This window comes from Ammodytes marinus (genome assembly GCF_949987685.1).
Source record: "Ammodytes marinus genome assembly, chromosome: 4".
NCBI classification, from domain to species: Eukaryota; Metazoa; Chordata; class Actinopteri; order Uranoscopiformes; family Ammodytidae; genus Ammodytes; species Ammodytes marinus.
In genome coordinates, this window is record NC_137233.1 from 35,731,395 (window position 1) to 35,757,516 (window position 26,122).

A 26,122-nucleotide genomic window follows, 5' to 3' on the forward strand; every position below is an offset into this window, starting at 1 on the left:
TTACCGATTTCTATTTTTAGAGCCGTCTTGAGCACGTGTCGAAAATCGAGCCGAGAATCGACACATTGTTCACATCCCTAATTACTATACTGTCAAACCTTGATGTATTTAGAGAAGATGGGTGTATTGTGAAAATATAGTTACATTCCTTTTCCTACTGCTCAACATTTCTGTAACTCTCATGTTAAATAATCATCTTTGTTTCTATTGTAGCTGACCAAAGAAATGCTTCGGTTCAAAGAGTGTTCATTTTCAAGCATAGACGGTAGTGAAGAAGAGAATGTCCCAGCTACATCACGCTCTAGCAAGGAAGAGGATTCAGGTGAAATCTTCTGCACTAAAAGAGGCAGTGTTTTACAAATACAAATATAGTAGATGGGGAATATGCCTTGGGAGGAAAAATAAGATTTTTAATTAATATCTGACAATTTTCAATATTTTTATAATGTATTATGGATTAAGTGTTCTTGCAATCTTTTTTTCACAGGTGCGAAAAAGGCTAAACGAAAGTGGTCAATGGAGGAAGTGAATGCAGTTGAAGACTATCTGTTGGTTTTCATCCGAATGCGGAAGATGCCTGGAAAAGAAGATTGTGAGAGGTGCATTGCTGCTTCCCCTAATGCCCTAGCTGAGAGGGACTGGAGAGCGGTAAAGTTCTATGTGCACCACAGAATCCTTTCAGATCGGCGAGAGGGGGAGAGGGAGAGAGAGTGGGGGTGGAACGGCATCCACACACATCCTGCGTCTACCTCTGGAGCGCGTCTTCTTCCGTTTATGCTGCGTCTCTCGCGCTTTTTTCGGACACACAAGGAACGTCTTGGCAGCTGCTGCTGCTGCAGCGCTGCTCCTGAAAGCCCTGTCTTTCTACATAGAGTTTTCATAGATAATTCCCGACAGTAATCCGTGCGCCCCATTGCCTTTTTTTTTTTTATTATTATGTTTTGCCACATTTTCGCTTGATGGAAGTTTTATTTTGAAAGGGACACACCAGGAAATGGAGAAACTACAGTGAAAGCTGCCGGTATGAAGTCAATATGACTCTCAGCAGAGTATTTCTTTATCAGTTAAAGCAGAGAGACCCGAGAGAGACGCGCTGCTCTCAGAAAAAATAGGCTCCTCCTCCTGAGGTAAAGGGGAGCGTCGCTGCAGACGTGCCTCCGACGGGCATCAGCAGTGCGTCTGAGGTTGGATGTGTGGCCGCTCTAGGTTGATTACACGGTCAGAGACAAAAAGTCAGACGCAGACGCGCAGTAGAGGTAGGATGTGTGTGGAGGCCGGAAGAAAGGGGGGAGTTAGCTCATACAGCAGTAAAGTTTTATAATTGTTTTAAAATGACATTAAGGGAAATTTACACATTTGTATCGCATAGATACAGTTTTTAATTTTTTTTAAATTGTGTATTTTATTTAACAATTTATCCAGTGTTCCATTTTCCAATGGTATCTACATGCAGTGGCCAAACTTGTCTCTTACACAATCAATGTCTGGCTTGGACAAATGCAAACTTTAACATATAGGAGAGGGAGGGAAAGAGAGAGAAAGAGGGAGGGAGAGAGAGAGAGAGGGGGGAGGGAAGGAGAGGGAGGCAGAGACAGGAGGGAGTGGGAGAGGGAGGGAAAGAGAGAGACAGAGGGAGGGAGAGAGAGAGAGGGGGGAGGGAAGGAGAGGGAGGCAGAGACAGGAGGGAGAGAGAGAGAGGGGGGAGAGAGAGGGAGACAGGAGAGAGAAAGAGAGAGGGAGAGAGAGAGGGGGGAGAGGGGGAGACAGGAGGGAGAGAGATAGAGAGGGAGAGAGAGAGAGAGGGGGGAGAGAGGGAGACAAGAGGGAGAAAGAGAGAGAGAGAGAGAGAGGGATGGAGGGAGGGAGTTCATACAGCAGTACATGTAGGCACATTTACAGGTGTAATAGATGCAGTTTATTTTTTATTCCTTTGTTTTGTTTACAGATTGTGTATTTTATTTAATTTTTTACCACACAGTTTGTTTAAAGGCTTTTAGACCTAAAAGGCCATTGAAGACCACAGAGTTGGTATTGTCTGACATTAAAAGGATAATGTTTCTCCTGAAGTATGTTTGACTTAATTTTGTCTTTTTAAGATTGGTGGCACTATATAGTGTGTTTGCCATTTTGTAGTGGTGTTCGAATTATCGTGGTTAATTTCATTCACTATATAGCGCACTTTAAAGTAACGACAATGCACAGCTATTGTGTGTGTACAACGCTGGAGATGATGTGGTTCTGAGTATGGTTGGCTGGAAAGGTGCAAGGATATAAGCAGGTGTGCTGATGATCACAGCAGAGGCACAGAGGCCAGAGCACAGGAGACGCATGGAAGGGAGAAATATAAGGTAAAATACTGGGCCGCAGCCATGACGGACACCATTTACTCAGAAATAGACTAAATCATAGTTGTTTCAACTCATTAAAAGTGAATCAGTATGGTTAACCTTTTTTTCAACCCATTAATGCCTGATGCTGCGCGACAGACATCAATGGGTTAAAGACGGACCTAACAAGTATAGTAAAAATATGTGGAAATTATAAAAAAATTAAATAATACTAATCTTAAATCTGAAGTTATATAAAAAAAATAGATTTTTTTTCAAGTTCAGGGGTGCAATTTAGAAGTTTCTACTATGTCTAGAAAGGGTGGTCCTAAGATGGTAGGCATTTTTGGGGTGGTCCTAAGAAGGTAACAAATACAAGACTGTGTGTGTGTGTGTGTGTGTGTGTGTGTGTGTGTGTGTGTGTGTGTGTGTGTGTGTGTGTGTGTGTGTGTGTGTGTGTGTGTGTGTGTGTGTGTGTGTGTGTGTGTGTGTGTGTGTGTGTGTGTGTGTGTGTGTGTGTGTGTGTGTGTGTGTGTGTGTGTGTGTGTGTGTGTGTGTGTGTGTGATTAGTATATTAGTATGTCACAAAGTAAGCTGCTTTTGTTGACCTTACAACATGGTGTGGAGACTTAACAATGACTCAAAACATACAAAACACACTGAACAATTGTCTGAGAACTGCGAAACTAGGGAAAAGAAGAGGTCAACATGCAGCAAGATCTGAGTGTGATGCCAAGAGCTGTCTAGGTCATCAACCTGTTTTTTAGGGTAGTGAACCTTGAAGTTGGCTTGGGCGCCAGTGTGTCCAGTTTCACAAGGAGTCTTTGAAACACTTCAAAGGTTTTTCCAAGTTTTGGAGGATACTCGAGGTTCAGGGCATATGCCAGTCCTAGAAGAAGGCAGCATGCTTTGGCCACGTTGCCGACATTGGTAAGAACTGGGACACCCTCAATGATGATGCCCACTGCATCTGGCTCCCGGCACACATAGATCTTCATGCTTTCCATCTTCAGATCTTGCTGCAAGTCAACCTCCTCTTTTCCCTGTACAAAACACAGACAGAACACAATAATGAGACAATGAAACGTGCATCTATTCAAGCTCTAAATAAATTGATAGTTAATGTGCTAGATGGTTTTACATTTAGTGTGTAGTTTCAACATTGTTTCTAGTCCACAACAAAACATGGTGAATACACCACTTTGATTTTTTTAGCCTGATACCACCAATTATTGCACAAACAAATAACAGAACAGTGCTCAGAAATGGGAAGATTGAGAGGAATTCTACAGCTTCAATAAAGTTTAAAAAGGGAAAAATATATTTTTTTAAATGCACTGTCATTTTATAGCAAAGAAAATCAATTTTCTATTTTGTGGTATCCTTTATTATGAAATGATTCAAGGAAGATGCCTTAATTAAAACATTAAACAATCAAAGAGCAGCATTAAGGTTCTGTTAACTGCAAAGCACACAAAGATAATCCAATAGTCACAGAATAAAAATATGGTCCTGAAAATGTGCACAATGTTAGCATGGCGGGACCAGACTGACGCAAGCTTCACATTTGTTTACAGCACATCATTCTGTACTTTCTCCAGTCTCCCTGGGGAGGAGCCTATCAAAAAATGGTTGGCCTGCGTTCAGATCTAACATGCCTAGTTAGTAACACGGACTAATCATATTTTGATCAGCTCCTCCCCACAGAGACTGGAGAAAGTCCAGACTGATGTGTGGTAAACAAATATGACGCTCGTGCGATATCAATTTGGCTCCTCAGATCAGCTCCTACGAACAGAGTTTGGAGAAATTCATAACTTGTGACATGACCAGACTGATATGAGGGAGATAAACGAATGTGAAACCCGGACGATATCAGCCTGGTCTGGCCAGGCTAGAATATATCAGTCTCTTTTACCACATATACAAGAGGTACCTCGTTCAGAGAATTTCACAAAATGTAAAACTCTTTCTACTTCACTTACTTGATAGTCAGAGATGAGCTCGTTCCCACTCTCTCCCATATACTCTATGAGGCATCTCAGAATGACTTCCCTCTTCTTCACCACAGACGCACATGGGTCCTAGAGTAAATATGAAAAAAATAAGTGTATTGTTAGCTTATGTGTTGTTAGCTCATGTGTTTACAATATAACCAGCTGAGAGAAAAAAACAACCTGTTAACAACATAAAAAACAATTTAGGCAATATAGCTGAACAAGAAACTCAGTGAGACTCTAATAAGCACATACTATATACTATATATTTTGAACAGAAAAAAATAATCTGAGCAAACAAAATTGTCCTGTGCGCCCACCTCTGCCTACACTTGCTCAATCATTGCTCTATGGGATGGCAAGTATGTGCAGAGAGGTGAATCTTTACCCAGCTACAATGGCTGAGCAGGTAAAAATCATACACAATGTCTGTTTTGATCATGTTTTAGTGCACATGAGATGACACAAGAGACACACAAATGCTTGGGAGCAGAGATTAAGCAAGCCAGAGTTGAGTGCTCACAGGACAATTTTTTTTTTGAAAGGTGGATATTTGCTGTTCAAAATATGAAGTATGTTTTAGCAAGGGTCCCATTGTGTGTGCACCTCCACAACTATAAATACATACTAAATAAACATCTATAATTGTAAAGGCTACATCTCCTACCTCTCTGCTGTAGATCAGGAACACACAGGTCATGGACAGCTCCACCAGCATGCACAGCAGGATGAAAAACTGTAAACAGTCAACATCAGATTCAACCATCAATCTCTAGTCACCCATATTTTCTATTGTGATCACACACACACACACACACACACGTGCAAAATACCCCCCCCCCCCCCCCCCCCCCCCCCCAGAGAAAATGTATCAGCGGATCTCCATTAATCACATAGGTGGCCAATTATGTTTACAAAATGGCGAATTTAGCTAGTTTGCGTACCTGCTGTAGGCTACCAAAACACAGTAAAGGCCCTTTCCCACCGCTGCGCGGCAAATCGCCGCCTCCACGCTCGTTTTTTTTATGAACACATGCACGCGGAGAGAATAGGCGGCTGCATCTTAACACACCTGTTCAACATGCATAAACGCTCAATCTGTCCACTGAGCACATAACTGATACGCAATATTAGCACGTAGCTCGGCAGCTAACAGCTTAAACAAGCTAAGACAACATATGTCTGCATGTTGTCTGGCGCCCCCCCCCCCAACCAAATCCACATTTAACACGGTAGAATGTGGCTACACATCCCAGCCAAAGGCACATTTTTTCCCAGACTGTAAGAATAAATAAGTATTTATTTGTACATAGTACACTCCAACATAGGGTGCTAAATTTTAGGTGCAAGGTTTGAATGTTTCTAACGGACAATGGCGCCAGAGCTTTCAGCGCGACACATACAGAAAACTCGGCCAGGTTGAAGCAGAAGACAAAAAAAGGCATAGCCACTTTAGTTATCATATCCGACTATAAATGAACAAATACAAAATGTGTACACTTACTTCTCTTGCGCAGGAGCTCGGTGAAATCCGTAAACAGGGTAATGTATAGCAGTCGCAGCCAAAGCAGAAAGCACGCTGTGGCTGTAGAGGTGGACTTGCCCTAGCATGCCCAAACCGGCCCAGACTGGTTCTTCCCTCGCTGCGTAAGTCGGTGTAATGACGTAGAGGTTCACGTAAGCACTTTTATTGGGTTTTATGAAATCAATTTGTCATCAAGTTTAATGAAAGTAAATTTATCTTAAGAAATTATTGAGTTGTTAAAAAGTGTTACTGTTTTTACCTTCGTGCGACTTAATTAAAACCACATACAAAAGGAAACTAATTTAGTGGAAGAAATTTACTTTAAAAAAAAGAGTAATACGGACTTCACCATTGAAACAGTTTTTACAGTGTATATTGGGGTTTCAGAAAGGGGGAGAGTGAGAAAAGGAGAGGTTGTTATTTTTTTTAAATATTTTGGCAGTCTCTAGGCACACCGTGGACCCATGGATATGTTGGAACACATTTAAAAAGTGCATTTAGCATAATATGTGACCTTTAACTTTTGTGAGCACTTAAAGATCGGATCATAAGTGCAGTTTATGTCATGGAAGAGATACGGTCGGGAGAGGGTCGGGATCGAGAACAGACTTACTGCTTTTTGTGTTTTTCTATTGTAGAGTCACCAGAAGGCGGGAAACGATGTATTATAATATAACAAAAATCTGGGGGAGACCCCCATACCCCCCAATTTAATTCGGGAATAGAAATCCTAAATTCTGTGTTTCTAAAGGCAGGCTAAGGTGTAAAATGCGTTTGCCTTTGCTGCACCTAAAAATTGTAAACTAACCACGGTATAAGCCATATGTTAAATTTGTAAATGCTATGCTGCATATTCAAGAAGAGGCTAGGAGGGAATCATCACAGTATACCCACTACAAAAAAATAGACTACACCACTGAAAATACATACTATGCATGTTCTGAACAATATACAAAAAAAATATACTGAAGAATATAATATAATATAATAATATTCTGCCATAAAAATTACTAAGCTCATCAAACACAATATTTGACCAAACACTTTCAACATTGCTTGATCATTCTTGACTTGATATCCAGTGTGATACAATAAGACCTAAGACAAACCTTTCAGCAATTAAATACCGAATATTGACTAAATAAAATGAAATAGATTGCCTGAAACCAGTATAGACGCTCTGAAATCAGAGCAATACAGCCTAAATGTTAATAGAAAAAAAATCTATTTAGCCTTTGAGTGGGTTGAATAACTTCAAGGCTTTTTACAAACACCCCATGGGTCATCAGGCGGTCCCGGGTGGGACAGTTGCCTCAGGAAACTCTCACTTCCTCCACTGTGGAGAGAATTCCCTGTTGGTTGTCATATACTGTTAGACGCCAAATAATCCAATTTACCCCATTCCTATACTTCTTTGATTTCCTTTGCCTAAGGTCATTTATCTGCAATCTTAATTTGGAATCTGTGATTTTTTTCCCTTTGTGATGAGCAACTGGATTTTCTTCCTCCCCCTGCTCAGCTGTCATAAAGGTATAGGCAGGTGTCCTTATAGGTGTTGAAAAAAATGGAACATAACAGACTTGTTCAACTAGAACAAAATTATCTAAAAAATGAACTACTGTGTTCTTAATGGGTTGAGCAGAAACACTCCCCAGAGCATACAAGGTGAGCTCCGCTTTAAGGTACAGATTTTTTTAAGTGGATCAGAACAAACTGCTACACAGTAATCTCTGTGGAAGTTACTGAAGACCATTGTGAGGATAAGAAGAACTGCTGAAACGCATACTTTTACTAGAGCAGTTGGCCCATCAGAAAAACATAGTCCTTGATTTCATATTGTTTCCCTTCTGCAGCTGTTTCTCGGTTTTTGAGTATTCAAACTTAATTGTGTAAATAATTAGCTATTGGAGGTGATGGTCTCTTTTTTTGTCAAAAGATGTGGAAGGTCAGTGACTAAATCAGATTTTACAGTTTAGCAAATTAAAAACTATTGATAAGCTTATTGGTCTTGTCCAACATTGGCAACATCAACCAACGTCTGTGCCACTGTGAGAGAGAAATAATACATACATTTAAGAGTCAGAAATGCTCATTTAGACCGGGAATCAATTCCGTGTCTCCTGCATGAACGTTGGTGGTGTTACCCATCACGCTATCCAGCCAATCAATGTTTTATTGGTAAAATACCTTGTGTTGCGGTTCCTTTTTTTCAATCTTTAGTGTGACCAATTGTTTGAAGACTGGTATTTACTCTCACCTATTAAATGTTTCAGCTGTCATTGCAAGTATAGCAAACTCGTAAGGGTAAATCTGTAGGTAAAAGACAATGCTGTTTAGCAGTTCCGCAGGGTGTTTGGATTTAAAAATGTACTAATTAATCAATATTATTAAAAAATTATAATTCAAGCATGAGCATGTAGATATTTGACAACCATATATTTTATAAATTTTACATCCAAAAATAGTTTTTTGTATCCTTCATATTTTTACATTTGCACCTTTTATCTATCCAAGAACAATGACATCTGCGTATGAAGGTAAACTCGCCCCATAAGGGTTAACCATGTGTAAAAAAAGAGGGGAGTGAATATGACATCAAGTGTCGTCTTCCCTTTGCCTTAGCCAGCCTCAAGGTGACATGGGAGTCTGCTCACATCACCAGAGCCAACTGTGACACCTACTCTCTGTGGAACTCATTAGGGGGCAAAGGGGACCTCTGCACCGGCAGCATGTTCAACAAACTAAGACATTCAACTACAACAAAGAAAGAAAGAAATTTCCATTTTTTTCCACGAAACACCTGCCACAACCACACACCTACATGGAGTAAATGTTGGGTTGCCCTTCCAAGGTGTTTGGGACAATTAATACTTTCTGAAAGACTTAAAGATGCTGTAAGCGGAATGGTTCTTTTAGCTAACTTCCTGTGAGTTACTGCAGTTAGCAGTCCCCTCGCTCGTCCCTACGTCACCACATTAATGCATTGCGGTCTTCAAGCAGTGAGTTATCTAGCATCATCTCAGATCCATAAGTGTGATAAAACATGATGAAAACCATCAAAACAGACATTGGGAAGGATTTTTACCTGCTCCGCCATTGTAGGCGCATAAACATTCACCCATGTGTCGCTCTGGCGTGCACCGGCAGTGAGACCATGAGTGAGACGGGTGTCGGTTTGTAGCGTTCTCTCTTGTGATTGGTTAAAATTTCGGGATACTACATAAAGTTTAATTGCTGATTACATGCAGAGCAGCTGACTAAGAGATTGGCTTTATGAAACGCGCACATCATGTAAGTGATTACTGTATGAATAAAGAGCGATTTAACACTTATATTAATATAAATAAACCGCTTACTTCACCTTTAAAGGTGGAGTCTGCGATTCTAGATTAAGCTTGTTGTCAAAATGACTTTTTGTCAAAATCAGTTAATCGATCCGCTACCTGTACGTACTGTGTGCACAAAAAAAATCCAATGTTAATACAAAGCTTAGGCGCTATAAAGGAGCATTTTGCACCAAGGACTTGGAGGATAACCGGAATCCACAGGAAGAGGAAAGTAAACTACTCAATTGATTATCTCACCCCCTATTGACCCTATTCCAGGCCTGGCCAACCCGCGGCTCCCGAGCCGCATGCGGCTCTTTGCCTTATATGCCAGGCGTCATTAGTGCATTTCAAGGCTTCAAATCTTCAGCACCACTTCAGCTCACTCAATGCTAACAGTCCCACTAAGCAACATGCATAGTAAGAGAAAAACGCAATTTTAAATTGTTATATTTTTGTTTGTGGACTTGGTTGAACTGAGAGTTTGTGTGTGAGGCAGTGCACACAATGTTCATTGTTGAAAATGACTGGCCTGTGGTCTTAGTACTGTAGGAGTCCATTTCTGTCGTTATCATGTTGGTTGTGTGACATTTACAATAAGGGTGCACTCACACTAGGCAAGTTTGCCTGTTCCGTGCTACAGTACGATTGCCCCCGCTGGCCCGTGGTCACACTGCTCCCAAAGGCCGCGGCCCGGGCACGATTGCTCCATCATACATACGTCATCATGTCGTAATAGGCTACATACGCCATCACCAAGCATACCCGCTGCCGGAATTAGTAGAACAACAATGGAGAACAACAGTACTCGCGGATTGCCCCAAACACCTCCTAATTTTTGTGGGTCTTATCCAGCTGCGACTATGGCTAAATCTGGCTGAGCAGAGGTCTGTGTGTGTGTAGCTGTATCCCATTCAAGGGGCTGCATCCTTCTAAGGACGCGGTCTACGCGGTCTATGAAGGTCATAGCCCGTGAAGGCCGAATCGAAGGCCGAACAAGCGTTGTTAAACGAGACGGTCTACGCAGGTCTCTGTATATGAGCATTTCCGGTTTGCGTAACAAGCCGTTACCTTGCGTGACGACTCGCCGCTCCTGTGCTGCCTAGCAACCCTGATTGCTGCCAACGGAGACAGCCTTGTCAACGGAGGAAAAAAGAAAAAGAAGTTGCCTACCAGACGAAAAGAAAAAAAAAGTACAAGAAGAAATAAAAGAAAAGACAAGACAAGAAAAAAGAAAGGAAGATACAAGTTAAGAAGATGGAGCAACACATTGCTGTTTTGTTATTTTTAATTTAATTTTATGCAATCTCTGAAAAAAACGCAATGAATCTTGGGATAAGTTAGGCAAATGTTGAAAAGATCCCAGCAAAGGGAGTTGAACTTAAGTGTTCAGGTAAAAATAACTCTTCTTTATGAATTTCTGGGTGGAGGCAGTTCAGCCCAAACTAGGGGGGTCTACTTAAAATTTAATTTACAAATTTAACAGGGGGACGTGCTGGGGGGCAAGCAGGGGCACGGCAGGGAGCCTCAGGCGGACGGCCTGGGGGGCAAGCAGGGGCAGAGTGGAGGTGGAACCCCTCAGGAGGCCGACGGCAAAGACGAAGGTGAGGAACCCTTTCTGGAGGCCGGCCTCGGCCAAGAAGAGGACGATGGAACCCTCCTGGAGGCCGGCGAAGGCGATAAACCCCTTCTGGAGGCCGGCAAAGGCGATAACCCCCTTCTGGAGGCCAGCGGCGATGAAGGCACCCTGCTGGAGGCAGGCAGCAGTGACGACCCACAGGTAGCCGGCATCGGCGAAGGCCCACAGGTAGCCGGCATTGACGAGGATGGACCTCCACAGGAGACCGGCGAAGGCAGAACCACTCAGGCGGCCGGCCACGGCTAAGGCAGGCCCCCGGAGGAAGGCAGGGCAGAGGGCGGTCCCCCTCAGGCAAGAGCGAAGGGCGGTCCCCCTCAGACAGGAGCGAAGGGCGGTCCCCCTCAGACAGGTACAGGGGGCAAGACCCCTCGAGCAGGAGGCGAGACCCCTCAGGCAGGAACAAGGGGCTGGGCCCCTCGAGCAGGGGGCGAGACCGCTCAGGCAGGAACAGGGGGCTGGGCTCCTCGAGCAGGGGGCGAGACCCCTCAGGCGGCAACAGGGGGCTGGACCCCTCAAGCAGGAACGGAGGGGGAGACCCCTCGGGAGGAGGAGACCCCTCGGACAGGAATAGAGGAGGAGACCCCTCGGGAGGAGGAGACGCCTCGGACAGGAATAGAGGAGGAGACCCCTCGGGCAGGAGCGGAGGGCGGTCCCCCTCGGGCAGGAGCAGGGGGCGATCCCCCTCAGGAAGACGAAGCGGCCGATCCCCCTTTGGAAGGCGAAGAAAGCAAGCCTCCCCTGGCAGGCCTGGAGGGCGGGTTCCCTCACGAAAACGTAGAGTGGGCACAGGAACTAGACAGTGTTCTTGTGGTTGCTTAGGTTCCTTCAGGAGCTGGCAGCTAGCATGCTGGGGCTGGTAGCTAGCGTGCTGGTTGCTGGGGCCCGGGACCTGAAGCTTGTTGCTGGAAGCCTGGGGCTGGAGCTTGTTGCTGGAGGCCGGAGGCTGGAGCTTGTTGCTGGAAGCCTGGGGCTGGAGCTTGCTGCTGGAGGCCGGAGGCTGGAGCTTGTTGCTTGTTGCTGGAAGCCTGGGGCTGGAGCTTGCTGCTGGAGGCCGGAGGCTGGAGCTTGCTGCTGGAGGCCAGAGGCTGGAGCTTGCTGCTGGAGGCCGGAGACAACTCGGGAGCTGGAGAGCATTGTGGAAACTGCTGGTAATCCAAACTCACCACCCCCACTCTGATAGTCCTTAAGGCAGGAGGAGGCTGGTAGCTGGGGCCCGGGGGCTGTGGCTGGAAGCAGGGAACCGGGTCAGAGGCTTGAGGCTGGGGACCGGGGTCAGAGGCTTGAGGCTGGGGACCGGGGTCAGAGGCTGGAAGCTGGGGACCGGGGGCAGTGGCTGGAAGCAGGGAACCGGAGGCAGTGGCTGGAGCGTGGAGGCTTAGGACGGTCGCAAAAGTCCGGTGGCAGTGGCATGTAGCTCTCAGGCCAAAAAACTGTGGGGTTGAGAAGCTCGACTGCCCACTCGGGTAAGGCGCCCTCCAACTCGGGCTTAGCAGTGACAGCCTTGTATGTACGCCCCAACACATACCCCTGCTCCTTCCTACTGGGAATGTTCTCCCAGCCGTCCATGGCACTGATAATAAAAGATAGCATGTCCTCCAACTCATGGCAAAAAAGAGCATCTGCTGGGTCCAATTTTGGTCTGTGCATTCTGTTATGGTGAGGCAGACAGGCAGGCAAGCAGGACCCAAATGCAGAATGTAAAAAGTAAATGGTAGTTTATTTAGGCTCAAAAAGAGCGCAGTACACAAGAAACACGGGACGAGACTCACCAACAACGACAGGACAAACCATAATGCACAGACAAGGAACAAAGGAACACAAGGAGTATATATACAAGACATAACGAGACACAGGTGTAACACATTAGGGGAGGGAGCAGTAATCAAACACGAGGGAAGCTTGACAGGACATGGGGAGGAACAAGACAGAAAAATAAAACAGGAAACCACCAAAACAAGACAGGACAAAGACAGACCATGACAGCAACACTGCGATTCACCTCCCTACTTATGAACAGAATCAAAACGCCAACAGATATCCGTCCCAAAGCATACAAATGCAAAGAGTATTTCAAAATACGCTGACCCAGCTCTGCTAATGGAGTCCTTTACGTAATAAGTGTGGCTATTCAACATCGGCGCTGTAATGGCGACAAGTGGAGAGTGTCTCTCGTGCGTCCTGCGTTTTGTTTGTTTGTTTGTCTAAGTTTTAGTCCCGCGTCTAGTTGGCTGAAGTGATTGAATGGAACGTAGTATGCCTACTTAGACTATTGGTTTTAGCAAAGAGCTTCCAGCGTGCCCGAACTTTATAACATTTAACTTCAAAATGAGGAAGTGTCTGCTATTGTTGTTGCTGCTACTTTGGATAGCCGGATCACTCGCGGCTTGTGGGAGGCTCGGAATTGGAATTCTGCAGTATTCCCGAGATGATCTGCTGCTACTGCGGAATATGGATTACTCGGCACCGAATCTGGAAACCTGGGGAGAACTAAGACGACATAGCCCCAACCACGATCGCCAGCGGGATACTACGAGAAGGAAGCGGGGTAGGAGAGGAGGAGTAAGGCAACGGCTGAAAAGACTCACCGGCACATCAAAATGCCCACCGCTCCCATCCATTATACTTTCCAATGTTCGCTCATTACGGAACAAGTTAGATGAACTACATGCAAACATAACTTGCCAATGGGCGTACAGTCAGGCGAACCTGATCTGTCTCACAGAAACCTGGTTGGATAATAACATCGCAGACTCAGAGCTCTCTATGGACGGATTTGGAACTCCGCTCAGACTGGACCGGGACACCGTGAGTAGCCAGAAAAGGCACGGTGGCGGGCTATGTGTCTATGTAAATCAGGAATGGAGCAGAACTGCTGTTGTGAAGGACTCTTGCTGCACACCTGACTTGGAGCTGCTTGCCGTGTCATTTAAACCCAAATATTTACCCCGCGAGTTTAGTCAGCTGTCCCTATTGCTTGTTTACATCCCTCCCTCCGGCAACGTCACACGCGCATCTGAGGCCATAGCTGCGTGTGTGCATAACATTGAATGCGCATCCCCTGACTCACCTGTTCTGATCCTTGGAGATTTTAATTCATGTAGACTAAATACTTCCTACTTACAAACAATATGTTAAATGCACTACCAGAGGCGATAAGACAATTGACCTCTGTTATGGTAATGTAAAGGACGCATACAAGGCATTTAAAAAACCTCCTCTCAGTACTGCGGACCATAATGTGGTCCATTTCGTCCCTGCTTATCGCACAAAGCTGCAAAGGGAGGGGGTTATAAAGAAGCAGGTGAAAAAGTGGGATTCTGCTGCAATCGAGACTCTTCAGGCCTGCTTCGAGTGCACTGAGTGGGAGGTGCTTACGCAGGGCAACAGCCTAGAGGAGGCTACTGATGTGGTAACTGACTACATAACTTTCTGTGAGGCGATGGTTGTCCCTACTAAGACTGTTAAGGTTTTTTCTAATAACAAGCCGTGGATTACAAAAGCCCTGAAATCAACCCTGAATGAAAAGAAAATTGCATTCTTTTCTGGAAATAAAATCGAGTCCAAACTCATTCAAAATAAACTGAATAAACAATTAAAAGCAGCAAAGAGGGAATATAAGGAGAGAGTTGAGAAACTCTTTCTGCAGGGTAAGCCAAGAGATGCCTGGCAAGGTGTCAAAACCCTAGCTGGCCTCCCCAACAACAACTCAGCTCTACCCACCACCGGGGAAAAAGACTGCATTGACAGGGCAGAGAACCTTAACCAGTTCTACTGCAGGTTTGACACATTGGACTACACACAGGAGAGGGAGAAGCTAATGGAGGAGCTCACTGCTAGGATGCCGGGCTATGTAAATTGGGAGCTGAAGCAGGCGGAGGTTGAGCTGGTGTTGAGGAGGATGAGGCCAAACAAAGCACCAGGGCCAGACCAGATCTGCGCCTGCAGCAATCAGCTTGCTGGTGTCTACTGCCACCTCTTTAACCGCTCACTGGCTGAACACTCTATCCCCTCTGTCTGGAAATCTTCCATCATATGCCCTGTGCCTAAAAAGAGTAACCCCACCTGTGACAATGACTATCGACCAGTGGCCTTAACATCCCTAGTCATGAAAGGCTTTGAGAGGCTAATTCTCATACAACTACAGGCAGAGGTCAGTAAGTACGCTGACCCGCTTCAGTTTGCGTACAAACGTCACAGAGGGGTAGACGACGCCACACTAACACTGCTACACGGAGCTTACACCCACCTTGAGAAGCCCAAGTCATTTCTACGGCTGGTGTTTGTAGACTTTTCAAGTGCCTTTAATACGGTGCAACCCCATCTAATGGGACAACAGCTCACCCAGATGGATGTCAATCCCCACCTCATACTCTGGGTGCTCTCATTCCTGACAGGCAGACACCAGAGAGTGAGAGTTAATGGCCACCTCAGCTCATCCAGAAAGACCTCCACAGGTGCTCCACAGGGCTCTGTCATCTCACCAGTTCTCTTCACACTCTACACCAACAACTGCAGAAGCACAAACCCAAACATTACATACATCAAGTATTCTGACGACACTGTCATCATGGACTCCACCAATTCAACTGATCAGTTACAGTCTGAACTGGCCACTTTTTCAGACTGGTGCAAGCGGAACTGCCTTGATCTCAACATCACCAAAACAAAAGAACTGATAATAGACTTCCGTAAGGCCCCCTCCACCTTCCCCACTCTGACTGTCAACAACCAGCCGATAGAGAGGGTTGACACATACAGGTACCTTGGGACAATAATCGACCACAAACTAAACTTCAAAACAAATACTGATGCCAGTGAGCTCCTCCATTAGCTTCTCCCTCTCCACTCCAAATGCCAGCAGCGTCTCTTTTTCCTTCGGAAACTCCGCAAACTCCAGGTCCATCAATCCGTTCTGACAGCATTTTACAGATGCTTCATTGAATCAATCATCACCTTTAACATCACTTCCTGGTTTGGAGCACTGTCCAACATCCATAGGAACCCACTCAACAGAATCATCAAACTGAGCAGCAAAATAATTGGACAACAGCAGGAATCACTCATCAGCATTTACAACAAAAGGACTAAGCAAAAAGCAACACTAATCACCTTGGACACTAATCACCTTGGATATCACACACACTCTACACAGCCAGTATTGCCTCTTACCCTCAGGCCGCAGATACAGAGCCCCTACAGTAAGAACAAACCGAGCCCTGTCAAGCTTCGTCCCGGCATCCATCAGACTTTTGAATGGCTAAACCCCTGTCTCCTCTCTCTATTTATTTTTATTTTTTTCAACACATGGACTATTTTTTAACTTCATTTTTAAACGTATTTATTACTCCTCCTCTATGGCGGTACTATTTATGTACTATTTATTCACTAGGCTAAGCTAAGATTGTTTTTATCTGCCATATGTTGAGCTGATACTGTGTGTGTGTGTGTGTGTGTGTGTGTGTGTGTGCGCGCGCGCGCGCGTGTGTGTGTGCTTGTATATTGTATGTACTGTTGTACCCTGATGCTCCTCCACATATGAAGTTCCTAACGGAAGAATAAAGTTCTTTGAATTTGAATTGAATATAACTGAAGTAAAATTGGTTCATTATGTGGTTTCTCAGCTTAATTACAAGCACAACTTCCCCCACCTATTCCTATTGAGATGAAGAAGGCAGAATAACTGAGCTCCAAACAATGCATGACTTGAAGTCACGATGAGAAGCACAAGTGGATGTGTTTGAGTAGCTGTTTACAGCTGTAAATAATGGAGAGAGGACTGTAAGTGCAGCGCAGGGGGTCAGAAAGCTTTCACTTAGACGTGCCGTAATTTATACCTGAACTTGATCTCTGGCTGTCACTTGGCTCCACATTAGGGTAGGCACTAATGGGGTGGAGTGTCAGCTCATTGTGACTCTTGTGCAGACACAGGGGCCACACAGATCATTTCACAGGGACACACATTTCCATGGGAGTCAAATTATCCACGCCACCTGCTCAACCTTCAGACGGTGTGACTGATGTTGACCAATAAAACAAAATCTACTTTGCAAGGAACAACGGGAGTAAGACACAGAGTGGGAATGTGGTAAAGTAAAGATCGATATAGATCAATATATTGATTAATTGGCAAAATATATCGAACCGTATCGATGCACAACCAAACGTTGATGCATGTATTTTTATTTTATTTAAGCTTTTATTGACAATATCTCTGCACTGTGTCTGTGTGACACAGGGATGTAACGGTATACCGCAAAACGGTCGTTCGCGATATGAAAAGGCCACGAATGTCAACCGTAAGTTTTTTTTCTTGTTATACATGTCACGGTATTGAGGCGAGCGTGCATGGTAAATGCGTCATTGTGGAGAGTCTGGTGAGCAACGTTGTCATAAACGTAGCACTCAATCTAACACTGTATGGGCCACACCAACATTGGAAACCAAACAATAACACATTGACACAACATCTTATCACTGAAACATGACTTCTAACTTTAAACTGAACAGTCATGTCTCACGTGGGCCGTTGTTTACACTAGCGCGTGCAGCTTCACAACATTGAAGCAGCATAGAAGAGAGAGAAAGAGAAAAGGGAGAGATAGAGAAAAAAATCGACTAGCTTACCAGACTGAAGAGAAAGTTGCTCGCGGGTCTATTATATCATTATGAATCCAGGCGAACGTGAGGAAATGAGATTATAAAAAAAAATAGAACAGAATAGAATAGAATCCACCGCCACCGCGCGTTAAATCCCCGGTAAAGTCGGCGAACTTCCGTGAAAGGCAGATGAAGGAAATAAGTCCAAAGATCCTTGATATATTCATCACAACTTCACGTGAACTCATCAGACAGTAGCTAACAGCATGTTGCGCAATACTATGGAATCCCTACTATGTCAAACTTAGGTGACACTACTTTGGTCAAATGAAGGTGACGTTGCGAAAGTGTGAGGAAGGGAGGGGGAAGAGGAGTGCACTGCAAAAACATTGATTTTGAGACTGTAATTTGAGTTAATAACAAATAAAAATCATAAATAAATATTTTACAGAGTTAATTGTGCTTGTGATAATGTAGGCCTAATAAGGTAAAAGCATGGCTTGCAAAAATAGAGTTGATAAGCAAATAAAACATAAATAAATGGGGAAATTATCACACTATTTAAATTATTTTTATTTTATACATACTTTTACAGTTACAGACAAGTGACTAAATTAAGTTTAGATTTAAAATTCCTATTTCAGTTTGAAAAATATAGGTGTACTGCTTCTTTAAAAACAGCAGTAGAGAAGCAGTGTCTTTGTTTTGGTGATAAGTTGTTTAAATCTCTCAGAAATCTCTTCATATTAAGATATAAAAAATTTGAATTATTCTTGCGTTTATGTTTTATTTAAATCAGCGGTACAACATTTATTTTGAGGGGGTAGAAATTAATTCCGCTCTTAATATCGTATCGTGATATCAATTGCAATATCGTATCGTACCCAAAATTTCATATCGTTACATCCCTGACACTATTTACCTATTTACACTAACATAAAGGATTGTTTGTCATTGAACTACAGTATCTGCAAGAGCTCAAATAAAATGTTAAAATCATATTTGAGTTGTTTTTTGTGAGTTGATATAAATGTAACACAGGCACCAGAATCGAGTCAAATCAAAGTCGTATCCGCGCAGACTTTGTGATATCTGCAAATATCTAATTGTTGTCCAATGAATCAATCTAATATCGTATAGCAGTGGTTCTCAACCGGTGGGGCGCGCCCCCCCGGGGGGGCGCGGACACTCTACCGGGGGGGCGCGAGGGGGATGAAAAAAAAAAAAAATCTTAATTTTTTTTTTTTTTTTTTTTGTAATTTCAATTTTTTTCCTGATATGTAGCCTAGTTCAGAGATGATATGTATTTTTTTTCTTTCTTAACTTTTTTTGATAGGTAGTTGCCAAGTACACAAACACTCCAATCCACTGATATGAGATCAGTTTACAATTAAGTACTGAATTAATGGTAGGACTGTGGCCACTAGAACTGGTCTCTGGTCAGCAAAGGTCTTGAAAACAGCATAAGTGCGCTTGTGACATGCGTGCCACCCATGCATGTGTATGGGCACGTGTCCCAGCAGATTTTTGAAATCTGAATAAAAAAATGTAAGTTTGTAGTTAGCAAGTGTAACATGTTCTTAGGGCAGAATTTCATAAATAAAGGTTTATTTTTTTAGCAAGATATTTGGTCAAAAGCTAGTGGTCATCCGTCCCTCTGTCCAGTTGTTAGGCATCTGGCTGCTAGCAAGTTATGTTGTCTTGCTAATTTTACTATTCATCTGAACTGAAATAAATATTGACTTTTTCCTTTATTATCTTCGCCAGAATGCACCAGAATGCTTAGATTACATGTTAAAAACACAAAAAAACTTCTGGGGGGGATGCCCCCAGACCCCCCTTCAGGGGTTTAGTTTTCTGACAAACATTACAATGGATACTAACATGATTTGGGCATTTGGGATTATAAATCATCTTTGAATTGGTTGTACAGCATATCACATGCTATTCATTCAGGGGTGCGATGGCCACCCCACTCTAGCTCTGTGGCCCACCTTGGCCACCCCCAGTCAAAATTTCCTGGAATCGCCACTGAGACACACACAACTCCGCGTTCAGGCTGCACAGCACATTAATCGCAGGTAGCATTTTGAGCTAAATCTGGCCACTTTCCAAATCCAAGACTCAATAGTTGAAACATTCCCTGAACTGGGTTGTCAGACAGCAGTGTTTCCCATTGATCATAGACTTTGTTTTGTGAAGCTTTTTCATAACAGGTATACCTATCGTAGAATTTATTCTGTGTATGTTCTATTTAGGCTACTATTTTCTTCTCTTCTAAGGAGATTTAAAAAAAAACATTTCCTCAGTGTCTCATTGATACAATCTCATAATTAGCTATTAAAGTGCACCAGAATTTAACGTTAAAATATAAGAAATTTCCGGACCCCAACCCTAAACCCAATGTTCAACTCAAAGGTGCGCCACTGGCCTAGCCCTTGTGATAATAACAATAATTGATTATCTATCTATCTATCTATCTATCTATCTATCTATCTATCTATCTATCTATCTATCTATCTATCTATCTATCTATCTATCTATCTATCTATCTATCTATCTATCTATCTATCTATCTATCTATCTATCTATCTATCTGTGTAGGGTGGTGTGTGTGTGTGGGGGGGGGGGGGGGGGTTGTCTGGGTCAGTGGGGGGGCCCAACTGCAATGACCCAGCTTTGGGGGGGCCCAGCTTGCAGAAGGTTGAGAACCCCTGTCGTATAGTGATGAAACCAGCAATTTACACCACTAGAATGTGGGGTCGTCAAGTGTTGCTGTAGGCCTTTTGGGGAACACAACAGCATAATCTTGATTTGTCTTTTATCAGTCACATTGGATCGCCATCACAACGCAAAATAAATTAAAGTGGACATATTATGCAAAATCTCGGTTTTAAAGGTGTATTTCCAAGGTCTACTAGAAAAGGTTTTCATGGTTTATTGTTCAAAAAACCCAATAGTTTTCTACCGTTTCCCATTTCTTCATCGCCTTTTCCAGCCTTCTCTGCCCTCTATCTGAAAAGGTAGGTTTTGACAGCTTACCCCCCTTCGCACAAATACTAGTCTGCTCTGACTGGTCAGATCTACATGGGCGTGCATGCACCGCCCTGCTCATTTACTCTATACCTACCTACATGGGCATGGCACACGCCCAGCTGTCAGTTTTGTTTACTTTTGGCCAATGCAGCATGGAGACCAATGTAAACATGTTTAGCTTCATTTCTACCACAAATATCGGCACACTAACCAGTTCTAAACTAAAAGATGTACAACTGAACCTGTTCAGACAGGAGTCTGAGCTGAAAACTGTGAAAACGGCATCAAGATTTCTGATTTCCCTGACATTATCCTCAGGTAAATACTGTTTAATTATGTCACAGTCAATAACATAATTTGAGCTAAGTATTTATGCATAAACTCTCTAAACTGGTAACATACACCCTGTTTTACGTTTGTCTTTACAGGTCTGTGGAATGATCTACAGCCCAGTGGAGTGAAAAAGCTTTGGTTGTGAACCGATACTGAGTTGACATGTAAAAATGTACAGTAACCATAATGGAAAAGAATGTATCCTGAATCATGTCACGATTCACTGGAAAGGCATTATCTTTTGTAAAATGTATGGTTGAAATAATTATGCTTTAGGTTTGTCAGAGCTGCAAATTATCTGACATTTCAATATCTAGTAGATAATGTATCATTTGTATTGTGATCACTCATTCATAATAAAGTTACCGTTAAAAAATGTATTGTGTTGCTTACTGTCAATGTTTGCTACCTGTAGTACAGGATTACTTGAAACTCTCATTTTCATCTCGCTGAAGATTTTCTCTGATAAAACAGTATCATTACATTTTAAAAAGACCAAAAACATCCTTAAAAATAAAGCAGTTTATTCATAGCCAGTGGAATGAAAATATGAAGTGTACATCAAACAGAAGCAAAGCCATAACTTTTATGTAACTGTCCAGTTGTTGTTGGGCCCTGAAGAAGACCACCTGTCTAAGAGCTGGTTGATGTGGCCCAGGAAAGAGAAGTTTGGGGTTCCCTGCTCAAGCTGCTGCCCCCGCGACCCGATTTCGGATAAGCGGTTGAAGATGTATGTATGTATGTATCACCCTAACTACACACTGTCCGCAGACTTATTGCGGTGTGTACTTGAGCTATACAATCAGACAGCTAGCAGGTAGCAGGATGAAGCTATTATAAAAATACTCTTCAGTTTCCAACACACCCTACAGTTTCACCGTCTGTTTTTCACTCAGGGGCTGTCACGGCAGGACTAACGTGAGCTAACAAAAGAGCCAAATAACAGTCACTGCAAAAGACTCACAGCTCTAACCGTTAGCATAAAGCTAACGGTTAAGCTAGCGGACGCTAACTCTAGCTATATACTACTGTAACCAAGCGTTTTGGCCGTCCCTATACTTCAGTATTATAGGAATAAGGACTCGGAAAACTCCACTCACGGAACGGAACGAGCCACTTTATTGAAGCGCTCCCAACATAAGTCAAAACAACCACATTACAACAACACTTCCATGTTCCACCTTTTCACAATAAGAGCCTACACAAGAAATAGCGGCATTATCTCGTTTGGCGTTGGTTATTTTAGGAGGGATAAATTAAAGCACATTACACACATTGAACTCATAAACGGACAGATTTGTTTTTAAATTTGACTACTTACATTTCCAGAGGAGAGATGGTGTCTCTCAGTCTTCCAGGCACAATCTCCTTCACACTCCAGTATAATGGCAGAAGATCACACTAGATTGCCAACCTTTGCTGGGCATAGCCTAACAACAAATGAAGTAAATCCATTCAGCCCCGGTCTGCTTCGAGGCTGGGGTGTGATGGTTCTATATCTATGGTGATGGTAGCTTGAGGATGAGCTAACACTGCAGCTTGCTTCTGCTCTGTTGTTGCATTAGCAGGTGCAGTCAGGCCCGGATTAAGAGGAAAGAGTACACTAGGCATACCGCATTTTTTCGGGCCCCCTCCAAACGGATACTTCACGATTTGGTGAAAAAACTACATACATTTGAACTGCCACAAGAGTATTATGCTCATTCATTTGTTTAAGAGTTGCGCGTTTGTAAACGGGAGTAAAGAGAAACGTAACCGTGTATGCAAGTTCACGTCTGTTCGTGAGCTCAGTGCAGGAGCATTTCTGTAAGGTGCGTGCAGAGTCCAGTGTGGGAGCAATTTTTCAAACTGAATGAAAAGCAGTGCAGTGCAATGCTTTATTCAGCATAAAGTTAAAACGCTCGTGCAAGCCTGATCTAAACACAAAAGCCTTGCGCGTGCGAAGCAGCAATTCACCTGGTAAAACCTGGCGTGGAACTCTGTGGTGGGTAATGGCGAAATTCACAGTGAGACATCGCCGGTGTGAGCTGCCGCACAGAAAAACTCTGGTTTGACGGCTAAAATAATAACCAGGGAGCAGAGCCGGCGAAAGCCTTTATAAGGCCCTAAACCGAATTTGATTAGGGCCCCCCTCTCCAATGTTATCATGGGCAAATTATTGACTATTGTTAAATGTCATTCACACACCCTTAGTGAAAATAGTAGCCAGCCAAGATCCTGACTTTCCTAGGGGGGTCCGGGGGTATGCCCCCCCGGGAGATTGTTTTACCTTTTTAAAGTGAAATGCATGAATTTGGTGCACTTTGAGAGGGAAATTAAGAGGCTAAATCTGAGGAATTTTGTGTGAACAAATAATTTGGAGATACTGGCTCGAATGAAGTAGAATTAAAAGCAATTGAAGAAAGATATATGGATTTTCCATAAAAATATGAATATAGAAAGAATATAATTCAGTATCCTCTGCGATGGGCTTGGTGCTCTTTTTCTTTTACGGGACATATTTTTCTGTAATATAGGCTAATGAATGCATTTAAATGCAGTGAGAGGAACGAAGCAGAAGAACTCTCTTGTCCAGCTATCTTTTTTTCCACAGATGAGGCTGAAATAGGCTATAGACTACAGTATACACAGTGCATGGGCAACTGATGGCAGCCCAATTTCCAATTTTTTTTAAATAAACGCAATATGAGTGATAAGTTAACCTTGGATGAACTGATTCAATTATTAGGCTTTTAACTATCCAGACCAAAACATTGTATTTCTTTTTTGTATGATAACTTACATTTGCATAATATGATGTTAATATCAAACACACAAACTAAAAAAAAAAAAAAAAAAAAATTCTCACTGGGCCCCCTAGTGGAAATGGGCCCTAGGCACATGCCTAGAATGCCTATGCCTAGATCCGGCCCTGGGTGCAGTTCCAGGTGTGTGTGGTTACCAACGGGGCGTATTGATTTGCCAATCAACTGCCGAGTTTCTGATGAGCTTTCCCGTGGGAGTATTTATGTTAATGAAAACCGACCGGTTTCGTCATCAGTCTGTGTTTTTTGGAAGAAACCTTCAATTCCCCCCTTTTTCGAAATAAGCATCCCAGAAAAAACTGACATAGTTGTCTTTCATAAGCTTGTGTGTGCTGGTAGGGAACCCAATAACCTAAGTGTGCCCAAACACCGGCAATGTTTGGTTTTTCATAATATGTCCCCTTTAAAAGAGTAGGCAGTCTCGCCAGAGCGAGAAAGAAAGCACTAGAAACTCTCACTGAAGTTCTCTTCAGGAGTTGTATTTGCACTGAGTGCGTCATAGTGGAAGCTCAGCAGAAAAATACTCTCATATCTTAGTTTTTCAATTAGCGGGCCTCCATTAAAATGCAACTCTAGCGTTGAGCCTAATTAGAGTGCATTGGTTGGCTTGTATTCTGAGAAATTTTAATGCAGCTCGCAATCCATGTTTCAGCATGCGTGTTTTGTTTTCACTCCAACAAACAAACACTGGCTCTGGCTGCCTCGTGCATGTGTTCAGCACAATCCCCGCCTCACAGGAGAGACAAGAGATTGTATGTTGAACGAGCGTATGTCCAAATTTTTTACAAAAATGACTTTCCTATCCCGTATATCATTATCACATCACTATGAGATCACAATCTATCTTTACAGTGTGTCCTGATAGCTTCATAATGCCTTTTCACTGATAATTGCAATAACAATGTGATATTTCCTGTTTTAATGTGATGCTCTGCATTTGCCTTTGGCCACATTATCACTTTAAAGAGGGAACTAACCCAAAACTAATAAAATGTTGCTGACTTTGTCCCCAGTGATGTTTTTGATAGGAGCGGATCTCCAGTATTTTTGCCAACGTCACTGGAACATTATTAAGGCTTATACAGTACAGCAGGCAGCAGGCCAAATGGACCCTGTGCAATGTGTAGGATACATTTTGCTGGATGCCGTTTGCTTTTGCAGAGAGGTAAACGGCAGTGTACCAGCACCAGCTGCCTTGAGAACCTGATCCAGGGGAGCTGATAGTGAAAGTGTATGAAGACAGCGACCGCACCGTGGGTAATACTGTGTTAGACGTTGACTCACCCTGGCCCCAGTTGTGTGCAGCCTCTGCCTCGTATTTTGGCTCGAGGTAATCACGTTTGTCAGACCAAGTGCATTTTTATTCGTGATGCAATGGACCAGATGGCAGATGAAATGACTCTGAGAGCCGACGTGAAAGACAAAGGGAGGGGGACCGCCGGGGATGAGAGCTCTGCGTGGACGAGAGGAGGTAAGTTTAATGTGCAGTCTGTGGAGAAAAAAGTACCGATCTGAGCATCAGTATTGAGTCATCGTGTTTCTTGTAAGTCTCAAATGATAATACAGTCAGTGTCTTGATTCCTATTCTTGGCACACTCAATTTTACAAGTTTTATCACTAGTATCTTGTTGTGGATATTTAAAGGTGCACTATGCAGTTTCAGCGGAGGCTATTTGTTTCGACATATACATATTTTCTCTACATGTAATTCTTCGTAATGAATAATTCTAAATTCTAAATAAATCTTCTTAACTCAAATCAATATGTATTTGACATACCTGGAACCAAACATTAGACTAGAATATGTGTGTGGGCCCTGCTGCTGTAAATAACAGTGGAACAGAAATGTTTAAGGTAGCTTTCTAACTGCAAACAGAGTTTGTTTATTCAGTTATGAGAATATATACCTTAGAAAATGTTCACTTCTCTGACACACCCAAAGTTACGTAGTGCACCTTTAACTTGAGAAATACATTTAAAAAGCAAACTTTCAAAACAATTGCCTCAACAAATCACATTTTACAGCATTGACACAAATGGATGTTTTCAGCTGCCTACTCACATGCATTCTTTGAATTGTGTAGACGTTTTCTTTTCCAAGGTTCTGCAATTTGCTCCAAATTTTGAGAATGCCTTTTGATTTAAAACATGATGTGAAATTATCGTCAGATTCATCCGCTCTGAGTAACTGTGGTGTCTAATGAGTGACTGCGGCTCAGTGAAAACACTAGAACAAAACCTGAAAAATGCATAGTATGCCTGCAGGCCTTATTTCTCTATCAGCTAATGGTCATGGACACGGACCAGCTTTACTTCTTACTTAATTCATTAGATTACCCCGGGAGCATAAGGCTGCTTCTCAGCACAAACATAACACATAGACGGCACTGATCTGAAAGTTAATTTGACCTTATTATACTTAACTACCAACATGCTTCCTACTTGTCAAACTCTTAGACAGTTAAAACAATGACAATTCTAATGATAGATTAAAGCGGCTACGAGTAACATTTAAATATCTTTTAAACAGCCTCATGT